Source organism: Mesocricetus auratus, unplaced genomic scaffold (assembly GCF_017639785.1).
Source record: "Mesocricetus auratus isolate SY011 unplaced genomic scaffold, BCM_Maur_2.0 Super-Scaffold_4256, whole genome shotgun sequence".
NCBI lineage: Eukaryota > Metazoa > Chordata > Mammalia > Rodentia > Cricetidae > Mesocricetus > Mesocricetus auratus.
The window spans coordinates 73344579-73365504 of NW_024429182.1; the positions used below are offsets into that span (position 1 = coordinate 73344579).

Here is a 20926-nt window from a genome sequence, read left to right on the forward strand (position 1 = left end):
TTCAGAAAGGCAGGAAGGCAGAGGCAAGGGAGAAAGGTGCTGAGAGGCTGGTGAGCTGGCGAGGATCTTGCTGCTTGCAGAGGCCCTCCCGGGTTCACCCTGCAGGCAACAGGGAGTCGGGGAGCGGTTCAAAGCCAGGGGATAAGCGAGCGACAGGATCAGGTTTGCATTGGGGATGAGTTCTTAGTCCAGGGTGGAGCCTGAATAGAACCTCGCAGAGTGGCGTGGCCGTAGGGAGCTGGGCACATACAGGCCTGTCATCCCAACTACTGTGGCAGCTGAGACACAAGTACCAAGACTAGCCTGGGCTACAGACTGAGTTCAGTGCCAGTTTGGGTAACCTAGTGAGACTCTGTTTAAAGGAAGGGCTTAAAGGGGAAGCTGGGGCTATAGCTCCATGGCAGTGCTTTGTCTAGCACACATGAAGTGTCAGGGGTCAGGAGGGGATGCGTGGAGACACACAGGGAGGCTGAGAGTAGAGACAGGGAGGCTGCTGTGGAAATCGAGGTGAGAAATGTTGGATGCAGGAAATTAAAACAGGCACCCTCCATGCAGAAGGTGAGGCCCCTGGGCCTTTGAGACAGTAGAGGAGCAGTCATTGGGGGGTGGCAGGAAGGCGAGGCCAGGCTTGGAATCCACAGAATTCAGAGTCTGTGAACCGGTTTGAAAAACAATTTTTGCCCCTATTTCTGCAGCTTGTAAATGTCACTTGTCATTCCCCTACACCATGGTGATGGGGCAGGCCCTGGGATACGGTGACTGGCAGCACCCATCCTTCCCTCACCCCACCGCAGCTGCAAGCAGGTATTTTGACATGCAGCCTCTGGAGCAGGACGCTTATTAGCCGTCCATCACATCTTGTTTAACATGCTCCCAAAACAGCGTGCATGTTCCCACATGAAGAGTCCCGGTGCTGTGCTAACTGTGCTCGCCACAATCGGTCCCCTCTGTAACCTTGTGCATTCATTTTACACAGCTGAACGTACTGTTCTGAGAATGGATCCACAGATCCAGACGGCCAGGGAGCCCCTGACTAAGGCCTGCAGAGGTCCCTTTGCCTTTAGACAGTCTGAGCAGTGGGGTGACTAAGAAAATGGGGGATCCAAGAGGGAGATGGTCAGAGTGCTGGAGGGGCCTGGGTGTGCTCCTCATTCCAGCCAGCAACCTCCTCCTCCCCCCCCCCCCCGCCCCTTACCCAGACACCTCTCTCACCGCCCCGAAGCCTTCTCTACCTTCTTCCATCCAAACAAGCGCGTGTCAGCGGCTTTAATGCTTACATTGCCAACTGGACGGGATTTAGAGACAAGCGGCTGGGCTTGTCTATGAGGGAGGTTTGGATTGGGCTAACGGAGGAGGAAGACCCAGCTTCATCTAGGGCAACATCTTTCCACGGGCTGCGCTTGCAGGCTGCGTGAAAACCGAGAAAGCCAGCTAAGTGTCACATGTTCCCTCTGCCTCCTGATGCTGATGCTGCATTGTGCTCCAGCAGCCATGATGGATTATACCCTCGACCTGAGAGCCTCAGACAGGCCTTCTTTCTTTAAGTTGCTCTGGCCGGGAATCACAGCAATGAGGGAAAGCAGCTAACCCAGCAGCTATCTCCATCTCTATTCCACAGGCTCTTCATGGCCTCTGGAAAAAAAAAAGGCTCTTCCTCCCAGCAGGGAGGCCCACTGCTAGAGCTGCTAGAGCAAGCGGGCTGTCCCTATAACTCCAGACATCTGAACAAGTCAGGGCTCAGGGAGGTTAATTGACCGGCTCCGGGTGGCACAGCTGGCCAACCATGGCACTGGAATCAAGCCACTTACTTCAAACTGGCTTTAAAGGGTCTGTACTGCTTTCACAGAGTCACACTGTGTGTGACCAGGCGGGAGGACAAAGAATTTACTTTTCTATTAATCTGCAGAAAGCAGAAACTCAGAAGTTAATGCCAGCCAGGTGAAGTGGTGAAGACCCAGCTATCAGGTGGCAGAGGGAAAGGGTTTAACATTCACTCTTAGGAGACACTCGGGAGGGAGGGAGAGCCGAGCAAAGCTATTACAAAGGAAGACTGGTGTCCCGCCTGCCGATGGAAAGACACGGAAGCTGGTTTGGGGTGACCCCTTGAGAACTTTGGAGGTGTGGAGTGATGTCAGTGGGTCCCCCTGGGTGAGCAGGAGAGCTCCTGAAGTCCAGGAAGAAGGGCAGTCCACGCTGTACAGAGGCAAGGCCAGTCCTGACTCCCAGGGTGCGTTGGGCCCTGACACCTGTTGAAGCAGATGAGACCAAGGTGAAAACGTTCCTCAGCTAGAGGAGAGAGCAGAGCCAGGCAGCTCTGGTGCAAACCAGTTATTAGGGTTAATTAGCAGTTATGAAAATTAGCTCACTGATTATAGTTGCGCATGATGTCAGCATTATGGGGGAGGCAGACTCCTGTGGCCCAGTTTGACTCAGGCCCCTCTGAGTCTTCATGGGAGCCTGTCCTGACCATGAGCTCTACACTTGGCCTGCTTAGTCTGATTTTAATGAGAATCCGGCTGTGATTGTTGAATGAAATCTTCCACTATTAACTAGGCATGGCATCACATTCCTGGGAACCCATCATTCAAGAAGCTGAGGCAGGAGAATTATGAGCCAGAGGCCAACTTGCTGTCTCAAAGTAAGAAAGGATCCAACTGCATGGCATCAGGTGGGAGAAAAATAAAAATTCAAAACCCAAAGCATGTAACACATGTCAAGGTGCCGTCTAGAGGGTGTTCTGTGTTAGGGGTGAGCTAACCTCTCATGATACCTTTAGCCAAAGTGTCTGCACATCTGGTGGGGCAAGCCTGCCACAAGCTCACTCTGTCACTCCTCATAGTGTGACGGTGAGGACCAGACTTTTGTTTCCACCGTACAGGTGGGGAGCGGGCTTATCTGTAGTCCTAGCTAGAGAGCTTTAAGCCTGGGACCTCAAGTTGCCACCGTCCTTGGTATTCTAGCTGACCTTGAATATACAGAGGTGGGTGATGGTTGCAGTAGCAGCCTACTCTGGGAGAGGCCTGGCCCAGGCACTCACGTGGGATCCACAGTGAAGGCTGTCAGGCCTAGGTGACTCTCTGGTTTCTCTACTAGCAGCGATTGTACGGGTGGTGATCCTGAGGACTAGGATGGCAATGCCGTCCCACTGTTCCCACTGTGAACTCGTGGGGCCTGAGGTGAACCGCACTTGGAGGGACTCACATAGTGCTCCGAGTTCAGGTGCTTAAATCTGAAGAGAAAATTAACATAATAAATAATTAAATGGGTGTAGTTAGAGGGTTGAGTCATGTCTTATTGCATAGGAAGGTAGTTGTGGTTGACAATAATTGGACATGGGTTACATAGCAAAACCCTGCCAGGAGAAAAAGGAGGAGGACTAGGAGGAAGAGGAAGTCTGAATGGGTTTGACACGGAGAACAGCTAAATGTTGGAGGTGATGTGTATTAGTTATTGTTTTTCTTGTTGCTGTGACAAGCGTCTGGTAAAAGCCACTTAAGGAAGGAAGGCAGGTTTGCTTTGGCTTGCAGTGCAAAGGCACAGTCCACCCTGGTGGGGAAGGCACGGAGGCAGGAGCATGAGGCAGCTGGTCACTGCAGCCACAGGCAGGATGCAGAAGATGAACTCTCATTCACCCCAGCCCAAGGAACGGCACCGCCCAAGTGTGGGGTGGGAGGTGTCACCATGCTCTGCTAAGCCTTTCTGGGAACATCCTCTTAGACATGCTCAGAGGTTTGTTTCCATGGTGATTCTAAAGTTTATGGAGTTGACAATGAAGATTCACCAACACAGATGGATATGTCAACTGTCCTAACCAACAAACCACATGCTTGTGGTGGAATGTCACACCACCCCCAAATATCTACAGTTACTGTGTATCACCTAAAAATAAAAACACTAAACCGAGGTCATAGCTCATCGGTTCAAGACTCACCTAGCTCATGCATAGCCTGGTTCCAGTCACAGTGTCATAAAAGTGTATGAATTATTTTAATTAAAAATTTTAAATTATACATTTTCAAAAAAATAACAAAGTTGTAAGAATGTTCCAGATTGTGTTGTATTTATATTTATACAACTAAAAGTCAACCAAAGAGGCCGGGGTCCTGTTAAGCATCTGAAATCCTGAACTTGGGAGGTGGGGCAAGAGGACTGAAAATTCTAGGCTAACCTGGGCTACATAGAAAGCCCCTGTCTGAAAATAAAACAAAACAATAAATAGACATTTCATTCCCGCACTCATGAAGGAGCAGTGCTCAAGGCCTATGGGGACCACAGGGTTTCTGATGCTTGGGGGACTAATTCCACACTGGCGGCCCTTCCCCCACCTTGTGGTGTCAGCTGAGGGGTGTTGGAACCTCCTCCATCCTCCAGGGAATGGAGCCTTAGCCCCAGAAAGACTGACTGCAAGCAGGCAGGACGATTTCCGCTCTCCTCTAGCTCCTGGGGAGAATGCAGCTGATCTAGGAAAACAAGCCATTTGGAAAATTCCTTCACATTCCAGCTCACTGTGGGTTTTCAGTAAAATCCTCATGGCATGAAGAGACACCTGTCCGTTTCCCTGGAAATAACCAGCTGTGTGAATTCAGCAATAGCCTGTTTTCTTACGTAACAAGAAAAGGAACATCAGGGATAAAATAAAAACTAACAAGGACTTGAAAGCTAGGGTTTGGGCAATGTTTTAAAGGTGAGCTGTGGGTCCAAGCACAGGGCCAGGTATGGACACCACCAAGCCAGTGTGTGGGGGGGTGGGGGAGGCTCGAACTCTGGATCTCAAAGGATCCCTCTGCATTGCAGACACCCCTAGTCTGAGGAACTAGGTGGGAAAGAAAGAGTGGCTACCCTCCACCCATCATGGGGCCTGGGAGCTCGATTGCTCTGGGTCCACTCTAACTCATCTGTAAACCCTTCATTGGGACCCTGGTCTGTGGGGCTAGTTCTGAGCCCACTCCTGCCTCCTGCCTGTGATTGGGGTGGAGTGCTGCGCTCAGTCCCCACCCTCCCTGGGTGAGGGCCTCACATTCATACTTGGAGCTTACTCCTACTTTGGAGACTGGTGGGTTTATGGTGGCTTTAGTTCCTGCTGTAGCCTGCCACAGACAGGATGAGTTCCCTGGGGGTCCAATTCTACTCTCTGCTTCACCATCAAAACTCATGCTGTAAGAGCTGCCACCTACAACCCTCACTGTTTGACCCTCCCCTTGCCATAGTTCTTTAGGTCTCTTGCCCACACCCCAGAAGGGAAGTAGTTAGGTAGATTTTTGTGGCTCACAATCGCAGGGGGTGTCATGTGGGGTGGCTCCATGATCTAGCACTCAGGAAACTAGGGCAGAAGGATCATGAGTTTAAGGCTGGTCTGGACTATAAAGAGAGACCCTGCCCCAAAAAGAGAGAAGCGGAGGAGGAGGAGGAGGAGGAGGAGGAGGAGGAGGAGGAGGAGGAGGAGGAGGAGGAGGAGGAAGAAAATAAGCAACACTGTGTTAGTTACCTTCCTGTCACTGTGACAAACCCTGATAGAAGCGCTTATGTGGCGAAGGCTCATTTTGGCTCACAGCTTCAAAGGGATTTCAGGCCATCAGTGGGCAAGGCAGAGTGGAGTAGCTCTGTCCATGGCAACAGGAGCATGTGGCAATAGTTGCTCACATAATGATGACCCAGAAAGCAGAGATGACAGGTCAGAACCTGGGTCAAAGACCCTAGTGACCTACTTATGACAGTCAGTCCCTGCCCCTTAAAGTTTCCACAGCCTTCAAAATCATGCCTCAAGCTGTGAGCCAGACATAAGTCTGTGAGGGATGTTGAAGATTTAAACCACAACAATGCAGAGAATCTAAGTCATATAAATGAAAATTTGCATATTACTAAAATTCTTTTGGCTGCTAGTGACAAGAACATAATCAAATTGGATGAAAGAAGAGAGGGTAGTGATATTAGTTTGTTCAGTAACTGGAAGCATGGGCTGACCAAGCATCAGGCACAGCCAGGCCCTTAGAGTGTTGCCTGCATTAGCCAATCTCCTACCCTGTCAGTAGGAAAGAAGGCTAGTCATGGGACTCCAGACCCACAGAGGCCCTAGAGGTAGAAAGGCCTGCTCCTTGAGTGTCCTCCACGCTGTGGACTTATTAGCAAGCAGGGTATGGGCAATGGTGGGAACAGGGAACTAGCTGACAACAAACCCAGACAGGTTGTTAAGTCAGAGGACTGACAGAGGTTCTGAGGTGGAGCCAAGGGGCTCAGGGTCCCAGGAATAGCAGTTCCTTCGCTAAAAACTGTGAACATTTTCATCCCTATGACAAAATACTGGGGAGAAATAATTTAAAAGAGAAAGATAAATTTTTTTGGCTCTCATTTCTGGAAGGTTCTGGCTATGATCTGGCTGGTTCCATTGTTTCCATACTGTGTAAGGCAGAGAATCATGGAGGAAGCACATGTTGTAGCAGGACCAATCTCAACATAGTGGGCAGGCATGAGAGAGAGAGAGAGAGCCGACCAGCCAGCCAGAGGGACAAACAGACAGAGAGAGAAAGAGTAAGAGAAAAAGTGAGAGTGAGAGAGAGATGGAGAGAGAGAGAGAGAGAGAGAGAGAGAGAGAGAGAGAGAGAGAGAGAGAGAGAGAGAGAGAGAGAGAGAGATGGAGAGAGGGAGGAGGAGGCCAGGGCAAGATATAGCCTCCAGGAACACACCCACACTGACCTACTTCTTCCAGTCAAGCCCAATTCTGAAGTTTCCAGCAACTCCCCAGGTGAATATAAGCCTGTGGGGACAGCTGATGTTCAAACCATAACATCCCACACTGGTCCCAAGGATTTGTGGCCCAGCTCATAATGCAAGGTGCGTTTGTTCTACATTCAAGAGTTCCCAAAGTGTTAATAGTTTCAGCATTGTTCAAAAGTTGAAGTCTCAGGTCTCTTCCGAGACTCAAGGAGAGCTCTTAGCATGGGGTCAGAGTTTGAAAACCCAACAAAATGAACCATAAAGAACCAGTCACACACTCTTGAGAGTCCATGCATCAGAGAACACATTCCTGTTCCAAAACTGGAGCAACTGGAAAATGACAGGCAACAATTGACCCAATGAAAGGTTGAAGCCCAGCAGCCCAAGTGCTGATTCCTGTAGCTGTATCTGGCACCCGGGACACATGGTGGATGATACAAACTCTGAAGACCTGGGCAGCATCGGCACCCCTACCGCAGTGTTAGCCTCAGTCCATTTAGCTTCTCTCCTGGGTTGCTGCTGTGGTTGGCCTCCTCAACTGACCCTGCATGCTTCTGGCATCTCCAGCTTCCCATGGTCTCCGTTGAAAGTACCCCCCCAGCTCTCACCCCTACCCCACCTCCTACAGTTTCATGAATTGCTGTCTCGGGGGCTGCCTTCAGGGAATCTGGCTCAGCTGTTCAATGCCTGTCCTTCTGGACCTGCCTCTGAAGTCTGGGTGGAAGCCTGCATGTCCTTGCAACTCTTACACTCTGTGTGCCTGCAAAGCTAGCACGTGTGGATGAAGTCAGGATCTTTCTGCATTTGAACAGTAGCCAGCAGCTGAGTGCCTGCCTGGGTCTTGACCGGGGATCAGGGTGGTGTTTGCAGTGCACTCTTCTTAAGAGGTAATTTTTTAGATGTGTTTTCACTTTTATCCCCTAAAAGTACATAGATCCTGTCAATTTCCAAGATGTCCACAGACATCCTTCCTATTTTCTAGGTGCAAAGCCCCTACCTTTTCTATAAGCATATATCAAACTGTACAAAGTCTGAGTTTCATTAGGCCATTTACACACACACACACACACACACACACACACACACACATACACACAATGTGTTTGGATCATATTCACTGCCCAATATATTCATGGATTTTTTTTTAAATGGTGCATTCTCTTTAACAACCATATCCTCCATGTCAAAAGCACTAAGCGTGATCCTTTTCAGACAAAGCAAGAAGCCTCCCAAATCTGTCTGCTCTGGTCTTTGCCCCAAATGATCACTATGAACTTGTTTAAAGCCACATTCTGCATGCCAGGCTGTCTTAAAATTCCAGATTACTTAGTCCGCTGCCTTTAGACTTAGCTTTCCGCAGAATCTCAGGCATGGAAAAATGTTGACAAGTTCTTTGCCACAATGTAACATGAATGGCATCTAGTCTGTTTGTTGCTAAATGAAAGTTCAACAGCATTGCTTGTCTGCATTCCTGCCTCTATCCTGGTCCTCCAACCTCCCACCAGGATCCTTCACTAAGCTAAGCTCACAGGCAGGTTCTAGGGCTTCTCTAGCTGGAACCTTCCAATTTCCAAACTTCTGCAATCCAACTGCAAGAACTTCCCAAACACATGTCAGGTAGTCACAGCAGTGACCTCACTTCTCCGGCACCAGTTTTCTCAGTGTTAATCAGACTTTGTGTTACTGTGACAAAATACCCCAGAGTAGCAGCTTAAAGCTCATACTGGATCATAGTGTCTGAGAGTTCAGCATGGGTCAGCTAGCTCCGTTGCTTCCTGACAACATGGGAGCAGAATGGCTCACCCATGGAGGCTAGGAGGCATAGGGTGAGAGACAGAGGAGGTTAGGGCAATGTATAACCCTCAAAGACATATAGCCACAACTCCTAAAGTTTCTAGAACCTTCCGAAACAGCACCACCATCTGGGGGATCAAGCGCTCAACACATGAGCCTATAAGCCCCATTTCAAACACTAGCCTTAGCATAGACCCTAAGCTGAGGTTTCCTGGAAGGCAATCCCATGATGCTTGGGGGAAGGAGGCAATCCCAGGGAGTGTGGCAGAAGTGCAGAGAAGCTGGTCAGGAGGAGCGAAGCTAGGAAAGGGAGCACAGATGAGCAGGTGACCACCTCTGGCCGCTGGGTTCATAGGAGGCTTCAGAGCCCAGGCAGAACTGCTAACTCAAGGGGTTCTCAAGGGGTCTTTGTTCACTAGCTCCCATCCACCAGTGGCTCAGGGTCCCTCCTGCACTATGAGATTCCTGTTATCTCTCACCCAGTAGACCAAGTGCTTAAGGAAGGAAGCCCCAGGTAGCCTCAAGCTTCAAGGGGCCAGGGCCTGGGCCTAGGCCCAGGAGATATGGTTTGGGGGCTGCCACAGAAAGTTACATAAAGACCAGTGTGTAACACTAGCCAATGTAGTTCTGGTGCAAACCACACAGATGCTTCAGTCCTTTCTGGATTGTTCTAACAGAAGATCATGGAGTGGGAAGTTCATCATGTCCCCGTGTCTCACTCCCATAGGCTTGCTCAAAGCCCCACCCCTCATGCTGTTCTGGTGACCAGAACAAGTCACTTCATCTCATCAATACAAGCTTATGCACAGTGCAAGGGGCTCCAGAATAACAGGCACTCCTAATATGGGCAAAGTCTTAGGATTTAGAGCAACTCATCCCTCTCCAGGAATCAGGGACAAAGCCCAGTCACATTGTTTATTTCCTAAGAAGGGTTTAGTGGACAGCCAAGCGGGTACCGGTTCTCAGCTGTGCCTTGGTTGGGGAAACTGGAGTCACCAATAACATTAGAGGGAGGAGAGGGCCAAGATAGCTCCCGAGTTTGACATAAGGACCTAAGGGTCTACAGGAAGGCATTACTAGGCCTGGACACCCAGGACCCCCTTTGGGTGCAGGATGCTGCAGGCTTTGGCAGTATCTTCTGGTCCCCCTGTGCCCTGAGATTGTGGTCCCAGTCAAGTTCTCCACACATAGTCCTCCAGACATGGCCATGGCTACTCTCACCTCTGAGCTAAGGTGTACAGGGGCAGCACACATCTGCTTCTGCCTGGAATCTCAGTTCTGACTCTAAGCTTCCATACCCCAGGGCTGGCAGAAGATTCAGCTTCGGAAATGTTCAGGCCCTTTCTCCTACTGCTTTTGGTGCCTCACCATGGTTTTATAATCTTATGTGATATCAGGCAAAGCAGAACAGGTGGTCATAATCCTCTCTCTTCCTTGTACAGCCCACAGTTCCCAATTTTCTGGGGACTAGAATGTTCTAGAATTCAGCACTTTTTGGATTTGTAAGGGAACATAATACATAGACTGCCCATTCTGAAGCACACAGAAGCAGCCTGGCAGCACTCAGGACTCACCTGCCCACATCTCCACATGATAATAGGACATGTCCTTGTGGTCAGCCGAGGTGTCTATGAATTCAAGCCAAGTCATGTGTATAGCCAAATGAGTTCTAGAAAAGCTCCCAGGCTTCAGAGCTTCTGGTAACTGTAAAATGCAGGGCAAGATATTAGTTAGACTCAGCCTGGGGTGGTGGCTGACACCTATAATAAGAGCATCTAGGAAGTTAGAGCAGGAAGATTGTGAGTTCAAGGCCAACCTGGGCTATAGTGAGCTGTAGGCCAGCTTGCACCACATAACAAGGCCCTGTCTAAAATTACATCTGAAGTCACTAGTTTGCATTTGTTTGCGATTGCTAGCCAGGTGCTATGATGTTGCTATTTCGCAGCTGAGAAAAGTTAGATGGACCCCATCAGCAACACTAACTTCCCAGCACGCACGCCTGAGTGCTGGGCTGAGCCTCCACCTGCGTCCACACGGGCCTTTCTAGTCCGAGTCACGTAGCTGTTGGAGACAGGCATGGGAAGGAAGAAGGGGCCTGGGAGCATCAGCACCTATGCTCTTACCAATGTGAACAAGGCTCTTGTCCAGCGTGCAAACAAGCGTTCCGTACGAGAGACACATGCTAACAAAGCCACCCAGGTAGACCTCAACAGGCAGTACAACAGCCAGGGTAAAGTTGGGGACACATGTCCCACAGCTTATGGTTGCCATGGAGAAGTATGCATGGCATTCAAGAAATGCCAAAACCTCAGCTTTTTTATGGAAGAGTCTCCTTACTTTTTAATTATAAAAAATGTTTTAAAAACAACTTTATTAAGGTATAATTTACATATCATAATCTTTTCCCATGTAAAGTATGGAATTTTAGGTAATTTTTAGTAAGCATCACAATAGTCTAATTTTAAAACATTCCATTAGCCTTAAATAAATCTCAAACCCAGGAGCAGTTACTGTCTGTTTCCAACCCTGGGTGATCATTGTTCACTTTTCACCCTATAATGTCTCGACGTTTCATGGAAATGGGTCATGTGACATATTGCCTTTTATGACTGCCTTCTTTCATTTAGTGCAGTCTGTTTGTGATTTATCCATATTGCAGCAGGGACCAGAATCATATTCCTTTCTATTGCTGCATGAGTGCGCATCGTATGGACATACCACGTTTTCTTTATAGACTCCTCAGTTGAAGGAAACTGGTCTGTTTCCACCTTTGGGCTGCTGGAATAATGATGTTGAACATAAGTCTAGGAGAGGAACTGCTAGGTCACATGCTTTTAACCATTGTGATAGCCAAGGGGACATCACCCCAGACCCTCAGCCCAGTCTCCCATCTCCCCACCCTCACCCCCAGCTCCTACTCACTCCTCACCCCAGCAGAATCTGCTCAATAAGTCAGGCTTTGAAGATGGGAAGTAATAGGAAGCATTTTGCCAATAGGTTTGGGTAATGGGGGTGGCGATAGTCCAAAGCCTGCTGAATGAAAACGAAGAAAAAGGAGAAATGTGGAAAAGTACACATCTCTGGTCAGTGTGCCCACTGGTGGAGCCCACAGTGTAGTGCCCTATTGCTACCTGGCTGTTTAACTGAAGGTGAGCATTTATCAAATGCATAGCCAGCTCTGTGTGTTACTCAGGTTCTAGTCCCTTAAGAGATGTCACAGTCTACCAAATTGAGTTTGCCCTTGGCCTATTTAATCGTCTTGGATCTATCATTCTTGTGGATAGTTACTCCTTTGGTAGACAAAACCTGAGCTTCTTGGCATGGATACAGTCCTTTGCTGTCATCTCAACGCCATTTCCCATCTCTTGGTGCTCTATTTGATCCGTGTAGCCCGACTCTGGGAGCTTGGCCCTGCTTGGTCTATCCTCAGTCCCTCTGTCACTACTCTGCTGTAGCCACGCCCCCCCCTCCGCAGGGAAGTTCTGTGGGCTGGAGAAGGGGGGTGAGAGGCATGGAGGAGGGGCTGTGATGGGATTGGGTGTGTGGTCCAGGTGTTGGGAACACTGAGGGACACCTGCCCAGCTCCTGGGCTGTGAGGCTGGAGGCAGAAATAACAGTAGAAAACAACACCATTTTTTAGGTCTCTGCAAGGCAAGGATGGAGGAGCCAGAGAAAAGAAGGAAGGCTTAGGCAAGAGACAGGAAGGAGAGGAAGATGAGGACCAGGCCCACTAGGACAGAAGAGCACACCTGTATGAGGGAGACACAGGGACAGAGAGGGACAGAAAGAGCAGTGGAAGAAAGGAAATGTGAGGCAGACAGGCAGGGCACAGCCACACAGACCCATCTCTCCCCCTGCATACAAAGTGAGTCCCAAGACAAGGCCCCTCATCCCAGATTCTGAGGAGGCAGGATCAGGGTGTGCCTGAACCACGAAAGAGGAAAACTAGCTGTACACATCAAAAGGAGGCTGGAGGATGCAGTTCCGTGGTGGAATGCTGCCTTGTGTGTGCAATGCCCTGGGTTCCATTCCCAGTATACTGAAAAACAAATGAGCCCTAGTCACTCCCCTAGACCCTCTCCACTACAGGAGCCTCCTTTGTGTGGTCCTTCAGCCACAATGGCAGCTCCTCACCCAGATGCTTGCTCTTGGCTTTCCAGGGTGAGTGCGGAGAGATGGATGGCAGCTGGGACTCACCCGAGTCAGAGCTCCTGGGAGCAGGTAGCCCCTTTTACTCCCTACCCCCCGGGGCTAACAGGTTGATTTCCTCACACACTTGTGGTTCCTAGATCACTTTCTTTTTGAAGCCATTGGGAAGGCCAAGCCACACGGGGCTATGCTTATCCCTTCATGGTGGAGCTCACACGCCATCAGCAGCCTGGAAGTAAACATGGGCATATGAATATGCTGAAATATTGCAGGGTGACAGCCAAGGACAGTGGCCAAGGAGCTGATGGCACCACAGTATGCCTTCTATCAAATTCTCCATCTTCCCTCAGCTCTATCTGAGCCCCAAAACAGGGCAGCTCACACAGCTCAAGAGACAAGTGTTGTCTGAGTCAATGGGAGCTAGCGTGGAAAGGCCATAAACCCGGCCCTAGAGGCTGCACAAGCCCAGGATCATGACACCGGCAGCTTGGATGCCTGCTGAGGGCTTCCTGGTTTATAAAAGGCACCTTCTAGCTACATCCTTGTGGTTTAGCAGAACCACATAGCTCCCTGCTATCTAGTCTCAGAAGGGCATTAACCCCAGCGTGAGGGCTCCGCCCCCACTTCCCAAGATCCACCTGCTAATACCTAATTTCCAGCATCATGGCAGGTGAATTTGGTTGGGACGTATACTCAGACCATAGCAGCCACCAGGAGGATGGAAACCCAGTGAGGCCAGCATTTTTGACTCTTACAAGAGAAGCCAAAACTCCCATATTTTAATGGAAATCCTCCAGTTTTCAAATGTTGGCCAAAAGCCTCATCCGTTCTCCTGGCTTTCACCAACACCTGCAGGTTGGATTCAGCCCTTAGGCTGCCAGCTTCAATCACGGCTGCACGTGTTTCTATTTCTGTATGGGTAATGATTGATTTTACTTCGAGTTATGTCCTTCTCCTCATTAGCCTCGGGGAACAGTCATGCCAAGGCTCCTGCGGCAGTCCCCATGCCTGGCATTTAGATGATGTTGTATGTTGGTGCAGTGAGTGAGGCAGAGGGTTCCAAGTACGCTACAGCCCCCTCAGGGTCGGAAGGTTCTAGAGGGGAACCGGGCACTGCTGGCTAGGGCAGCCTGGAAGCGTGAGAATCCTGGCTGCAGAACAAGCAGCTCCTGGTCATTTGTGGTTTGAATTCCACCAATCCTTTGCACGCCCCTGTAAGCTAGGGACTGTGTAGGCCACCAGGCCGTTCATCCAGATGAGCCTGGCCCCAGGCTCAGGCCTTCCCAGGGGATTGGAAGAGGTAAGAATTTGAACAAGTTTAATAAAATCGGAGAGTAAAACCCGAGCTAGCAGAACGGCTGGTTTCTATCAGTTTTAATGGACTTAAAAGACTGGTGTTGCAAAGGATGCTGGGAGCTCAGAGGCAGTGTGCCAGGAGTCTAGGACAGGCCTGGGATATCCAGGCATCAGTCCTAGGTCTTATCCATCTTCTTCTGTGTGGCCTCTGGGTCACACGATGGGTAGAGTCAGAGACCATCAGTCACGGAGAAGGATGGAAGTCCCTATGCACAGGACAGAAACACAGAAACAGAGAGGCATACAGATAAAGTCATAAGGAAAGCCTGAGGAGAGATTTGGAGGTTCTGAGGGTGAGAGACAGACATGGTGCTAAGCCCTGTTACCAACGCCATCCCAGTGTGACCACCTACCTCCACCACCATCGCCATCCCCCATGCTCCTCACCTCTGTGTAGCAGCTGCTACATCTGCCAATGCTTGAAAGGCTCCTGGGTTCCTGGTCAAACGGACAGAGCAGCCAGAGGTTGGTCCCAGGTCATGCTGGTGTAGGAACTCCTTAACCAGGTGACCAGGGGATAGAGTCAATGCTGATTCCCAGTGCCTTCAAAGTCCAGTTCAGAAAGACATACTCAGTGGTCCAGGCCAGAACCAGCCGACAATTAGGCCAGGACCCTAATGTCCCACAGCACAGGACCACTAAAACAATGATTGGGAGGAAGCAAGGAGGACTCTGGGACTGAAGCTCTCCTTGGTTAGAAGCCAAAGTATTTATGTAGCTGGCATACCATCTCAGCCCCCAGCATCGGGCAACAGAGCTGGGCCCAATTTTGAGGAGGCCCAGGGATGCACACAGCAGCTCCTGAGCCCACGGCGGTTACCTCAGTGTCTCTGGCACCTCATGAACCACTGAGAGCTAGCCTCTGTGAGTTTGTCAGTTGAGAAGATGGCTGCCCTGTGTGGCTGTCTGTGTATGTGGGTGGGCCCTTCCTGTGGCTGATGTAGAGCCACTGGGGAGGGAGGGCCTTGCCCTAGAGTGCAGAGCCAGGTCCTAGTCTCACAGGCAGAGGTGGAGAGTTTTCTTGGGAGCCATCCACAGGGGCTTGTGGCCTTCATCTTTCCTGCCAGAGCCTTCTGGGGTCTTGTTTTTCTGGCTTGGGATTAACTTGAGGTCCAAGCAGCTGAGCCTTATTTGGTCTGAGGCAGACTGGTAGTTTTCTGAAGGTCACTGTAATTTCATCTCATGATACATTGCTTGGTGGTGGCTGCAGGTGGCAGAGGGAGAGATCACAGCTGCCTCTGAGAAGATTCAGTCCAGATGACGACCTTGACTTTTGAAGACATGGCGGAGAACTGCAGGGAAAAGCTGCTGTCGGTGGGGGCTGGGGGCTACAACAGGGTCTCTGACTGTGCTAAGGTTACAACGCTTCCAGCGGGTTTCTGCTTTACCTCTCTGCTTTCTTTAAATGGCTGTGGCTGTCCCTTGGAAACTTGTTCTCTAGTCTTGGGCTATGTTGATCACTCCCCACCCAGTTCCATAGCCTGGCCAATCCAAGCATCCCAGCTCCACCTCCACCATGCAAGCGTGATCGAGGGTTAAACATGTAGTGTTTATCTGTGGGATATCTGAGACGCTCTGTTGGTACTAGTTGCTTTGAGCTTGGAGCTGGTGAGGCCACCATAAGAAGAAAACCTTCCTGAAGCTTCAGGAGACACAGGATTCCCCCCTCAAGATTCCAGCACCTAACTCATACTGTACTCATGTACGTAGTTCACGCGGCTTGGTAGTCTCTCACCTTAGTTGCAGCTGTGTGATTATGACAATTCTAACAGAGCACCAACCCCTTGGTGGGGGGCAGTTAGGAGGGTCTTCATGGAGCCACGGAATCTTCCTGGGCTTGTGGCTCTGTTTTGCTGCCACACTATGAAGAGTTTGGACTTCCTGATCACCATATCAGAACCACGAGGTTCCTGTGAGCTGCCTATAGCTTTCTTGGGTCAGCCTGTGCCTCTGAAATATTAGTGGCCCAATCAGCAAGTGCTGGAGCTGTACAAAGAAATCTGGGTTATATTAAATGTAACTGGGTTAAATCCAGCAACTAATAGGAAGAACTCTTGGGTTATGGAATAAAAACAAGTCAGATTCAACTATATAGGAAGTGTGTTCCAAGAGAGGTAGAAATGTAAATGAGAGAAGAATGGGTAAGGACACTCATGGGAAACAGGAACCAAAGTGATCTGGGCAAACTGTTTCCTTATCTGACTAAATAGAATTTAGGACCAAAAAAAAATCATAAGGGTCAAGTAAGGAAGCAATAGCTATAAAAAGAACTATCTATAAAAATAAACTAAGAAAGCATTTATTCAGCAACTACCTGGCAACACAGGCTTCAATGTGCCAAGCAGTTGCTTACCATGATGCCCTAGCACCATAAAATAGTGATGACAATTAAATACAACTCAAAACAATAACCAGCTGAACCTCATGAGGAAATCGATAACCCCACAGTTGTAATCAGAGCTCTTTAACGTGCTCAGAAACAGAGAAACAGAAGACTATAAGCAATTTGTAAGCTAGAACTACTAATTATATAAAGAATAACATTACCCCAGCCCCAGATAAACCCCTGGAGAACAAAGTATCATTTTCAGAAACTCATAGAACATGAGCAAATATGTTGAGATCTGAACCCAACTTACTCAGCTTTCCAAAGCTGTGTATCATTCTTTCCTGTATGGGTGAACACATGGTATGTGCATGTGTGGGTACATGGCTATGTGTTTTTATGTGTGTTCGTGTGCATTCTTAAACACCAGGACCACCAGGTTGGGGTATCCCCATCCACAATCACCAGTTAAGCAAATGTCCTAGAGCCTACAGCCCTATTTTATGACAGCCCTATTTTATGGAGGCATTTTCTATATTGTGGTCCTTTCAGATGGCTCTAGCTTATGTCAAGTTGACATAAAACCAACCAGGACACCATCCCTCTGGTTTGAGTTGCTTGGAGGCATTTGAAAGTACCCTAAGATGTTGATTTCCCTGGGTTCAAGGATCTCATTAGTATGACTACTAGTCTACAGTGGCTTTTCCAAAGCCCATGGAACACAGCCTCCAACGCCCTAGTCATGCCATGTGGAAAAACCTGAGACAGAGTCAAGCAGCAAGATGTGGACATCAGGGAAGAGTCTTTCTAGGAGGGAGGACAGTAGGTGCAAAGGTCCTGAGGCAGACTCACAATTCGGCAGTCTGGGGTAACAAGGAGGACAGAGGGGTGAGCGCTAAGGTCAAGGGTGACTATATACATCTCTGTTGTCATAGTTTAGTCAGTCCCTCATGGCAGATTTTTAGGGGTTTCCATCCTCTGCTATAATGCACATCCTTGTCTACTTATCTGCCCATGGAGAAGTATATCTCAGGGCACGTGCCAAGAGCTGGGACTGCTAACTCTAAGAAAGTGATGTCACCTTTACAGCCATCACTGAAGTCCCCACTGCAGGGGCAGCCCCTGTGCTAGCCATGTAAGGGGCCTTCCTGTCCCTTCCCTCTGTCTCCACCTGGTCATCAACCCTGAGAAGCTGTTTGTCTCCCTGGGCCTGCCTTACCCCATCCCTCCAGAGAGATGCTGGCTCTGCTGCCACAGATAGCCAAGGAGTACAAGAGTCCTCAGAAGCCTCAGAAGACATGTCCCTTGATGGAAACTCTCCACTCAGGGACAACTGTCCTCATCCATAGCCTCTGCAGCCTGCTTTCCCAGAAGCTGCAAACTCCCCAGCAGCTATTTTGAGAGGGGTGAGCACAGGCTAGTCCACTGTTTGTCCCTGGAAAGGTGGCAGCTGACAGAATCTGACACAGGACAGAAGATGTTTTGCCTAGAAGGAAAAGGTCTATCTCCTGGCCTCCCCACTCTGGATAGCCAAGTCACAAACTGCCTATGTGACACTGTAAGACTTCAGTAGGCCCGGGGGAGGGGATGTCTGAAAGCTGTCCCCTGAAAGGTGGTTGGTGCTCGAGATTGGTTGACTGAATTAGTGAATGAATGGGCTGTGATGGAGTGGGAAAACATCTGGACTCTGGGTTGAACAGGCCTCTGCTCAAATACATCGTTCCTTTTGTTGTTACCCTGAGTGGGGTGTTTCCCTCTGTGAGATTCACTCTTACCTGTCTCAGCCTATGACCATCTCAGTTTGCCTGGGCCAAGGGGAAGGCACTGCAGGATGGTTGGAGTGCTTTGCAAATTGTAAAGTTCCCAAGAATTGAGGCCATCAGCTTAGGCTCTCTGGGGTGTGCTGTAGGACAGTGGCCTGTCCCCTGATTTTCCTCATGTGCAGGCAGTTTCTTGAGCAGAAGCTCAGAACAGGACATGATGTTCAGCTGATGCCAGGGACAGGGGGACGGGAGAGTCGGCAGGGAGGCTGGGCTGCTGTGGGCAGGGGTGATGACAGTCCTCAACCTGTTGTAGGCTTGTACTTGTGCGTGCAGCACTCTTGTGGGCAAAGTGGGAGAATGGGAGAGAATCCAGTGCTGATCTGCAAATGTGAACAATCTTTGCCTTGTTTATCTTGTGGAAAGATGAGTTGGATGGCTTGGAGAGTGGGGGAGACTGACGTGGGGCGGGAGCTAGAGAGGGAAAAATCAGAGAGAGAATCAAAGGGACATTCAGAGAGGAAGAACAGGGACAAACGGGAGAGGGACAGCACGGGGTGACAGATACAGAGACAGATGAGAGAGCCTGGATGGGAGCCTCCCACACAGGTCCCGGAGCCCCTTGCGCCTGCCAGGAAGCATTTCCAGCAGCCTGTGTTCTCTTGTTTTGTTTCTGTTTTGGAGACAGGGTCTTGCTGCGCAGCCCAGGCTGACCTCAAATTCAAGAGTCTCCTGCCTCTGCCTCCCAGGTGCTGGGATGGCAGGTGTGAGCCACCATACGTAGTTCAAGTGTTCAGGTACAGATCTCCATGGTCTACTGGTGCCCAGTCAAGAAACATTGCCCTTAAGGAGGCTGAAGGAAATCTTTGAGCCCAGGGAGGAGGTTTGCCCTCTGGGTGCTCTGCCTCAGCATTCCCAGGCTTGTCGCCTGCAGGCCACACGTCTAGAGCATGCCTCCATATTCCTAGAGGGCTGTTGCAGCCCTGGATTCTGGAGTGCCCCTCATCCCCCCTTCCCCAGACACTCCCCGATAGCTTCACCATTGCCGCAGGCCAAACTTGCTTTTATTGACTTAGCATTTTTTGCCTAAGTCACTCAATTTCTATGTAACTGAGATTTACTCAGAAAGGAAACCTCAGATCACTATGGGAAATAAACAGCCAGTGCCACTGGCAGTAGAGGGAAGATGAAGACACCAACAATTGCCACTGGAAGCTGGTGTTGCATGAGACACTGAGATCCTGCCCTGTGGACGATTTTGTTCCCTTCCTGCTCCCCTGCAGGAAATTCAGCAACATCTGGAGACACTGACTGCTATGCCTGCAGTGTGTGCATGTGTGTCATATGCACGTGCTTTTGCGTGTGCGTGTGCATGCATGTGTTGGCACCCCTGCATCTAATGGGGAGAGCTGATGGGTACCACAAAACAGCCTGCAATACACAGGACAGCCCCACAGCCAAGGGCTCTCCATTACCAATGTGTGTAGTGCTGAGGCTTCCATTCCTAATCCATAATCAGCTGGCTCCAAGCAGATGTGCACATGCCTGGGACTGTATTGACCGGCTCAGGGCCTCAGCCTCCAGGCTCTGCAGAAACACCCACCCTGGAGAAGCTTTCCTGACCTCCAGATCCAGAACTCACAGGTCCCTGTTCCTAATACCAGACCCTTGATGATTCTTTTTTTAAAACGTTTCTTTTAGATTTATTATTTTATTTTATGTATATGAGTGTTTTGCCTGAATGTATGCATGTGCACCACCTGTGTGCCTGAAGCCCAGAAAGGTCAGAGAGGGTGTCTGATCCCCTGGGACTGGAGTTATGATGGTTGTCAGCCACTTCATGGGTGCTGGGACCCTGGTCTTCCATAAGAGCAACCGGTGCTCTTAACCACTGAGCCATCTCTCCAACCCTTCTCTTGGTGGTTCTTGCCTGTTGTCCCCATTAGAGCAGAGGCTCCCCATGAGCAGGACATCTGCCTAGTTCCTCTTTCTCAGCCCTCAGTGCTCCAGGCACAGTGCTGAGTTCAGGGCAGGCTCTTATGAGTTAGGTGTGGAATGAATGAATGAATGAATGATGCTGGCCTAAGAGGCATGGCCTCTGCTCTGGGACTCAGCGTACCTGCTGGGTGCATGCCTTCCCAAGCCCCTTTGGTATTTGGTTTTCCAAACTGACATGCACACAGGACCATCTGGTCAGGAGTACCCTCTCAGCAGATGATTCAGCTTTGCAGACAAGCTCTCCCTTCCCAAGCATGGGCACTGCTCTGCTCTCCCCTGGCATGGAGGTGAGTATTAGCAGTGTCCTCTTCCCTCTTGCAGAAGTCCCAGTCCCTGCAGTATTTCCTTTGATCCTCCTGCCCCCAGATCTTCCAGACCTGCAGGGCAGGCAGAGAGCCCCGGGCACTGAGACCTGGCAGGACCATCCTCCTCACCCTGGCCTCCCTACACTCTGCACTGGCTCCAGCCTTTCGACTTAGAACTGTGCATAATGTCTGAGCGCCCCTGGGAGGTGCTTCTGAGAAAGCCATCATGACCGGGAGGTCATGGGTCTCACGAGAAGGGCCAGAGGGCATTCCCCCTGGAGGCAGCTGGAGTCCATGGCTGTGGCCAGTTTGTTCCTGGGATAGATGTCCAAGAAGAGACAGGAGGGAACAGGTGCTGACTAGGGAATGTGTCTGTGGGGGTGGGGGACTGACTGTGGCAGGGATGTCGTGGAGGGACCTGAAGGGAGGCCAGGCCTTCCAGAGATCCCGATCTGTTTAGCTCACTTCACATTCTCTTGGAACTCATTCTCCTCCCTCCCCATGCCTCCTCCTTTCCTGCCTCCCTG

General features: G+C 50.0%; 1 protein-coding gene and 1 long non-coding RNA gene across 2 annotated transcripts in view; one reads left to right on the forward strand and one right to left on the reverse strand.

Annotated features, from left to right (window-relative positions):
- Window positions 1–20926, forward strand: part of Gsg1l (GSG1 like) — a 201939-nt gene that overhangs the window by 130017 nt on the left and 50996 nt on the right. The gene's annotated exons all lie outside the window — the stretch shown is intronic.
- Window positions 1318–15061, reverse strand: LOC121143252. The gene is made up of 4 exons (XR_005880442.1): window positions 14398–15061; window positions 10080–10209; window positions 3038–3229; window positions 1318–2246 (listed from the first exon to the last, which is right to left on the reverse strand). It is a non-coding gene; the product is annotated as an uncharacterized LOC121143252 (long non-coding RNA).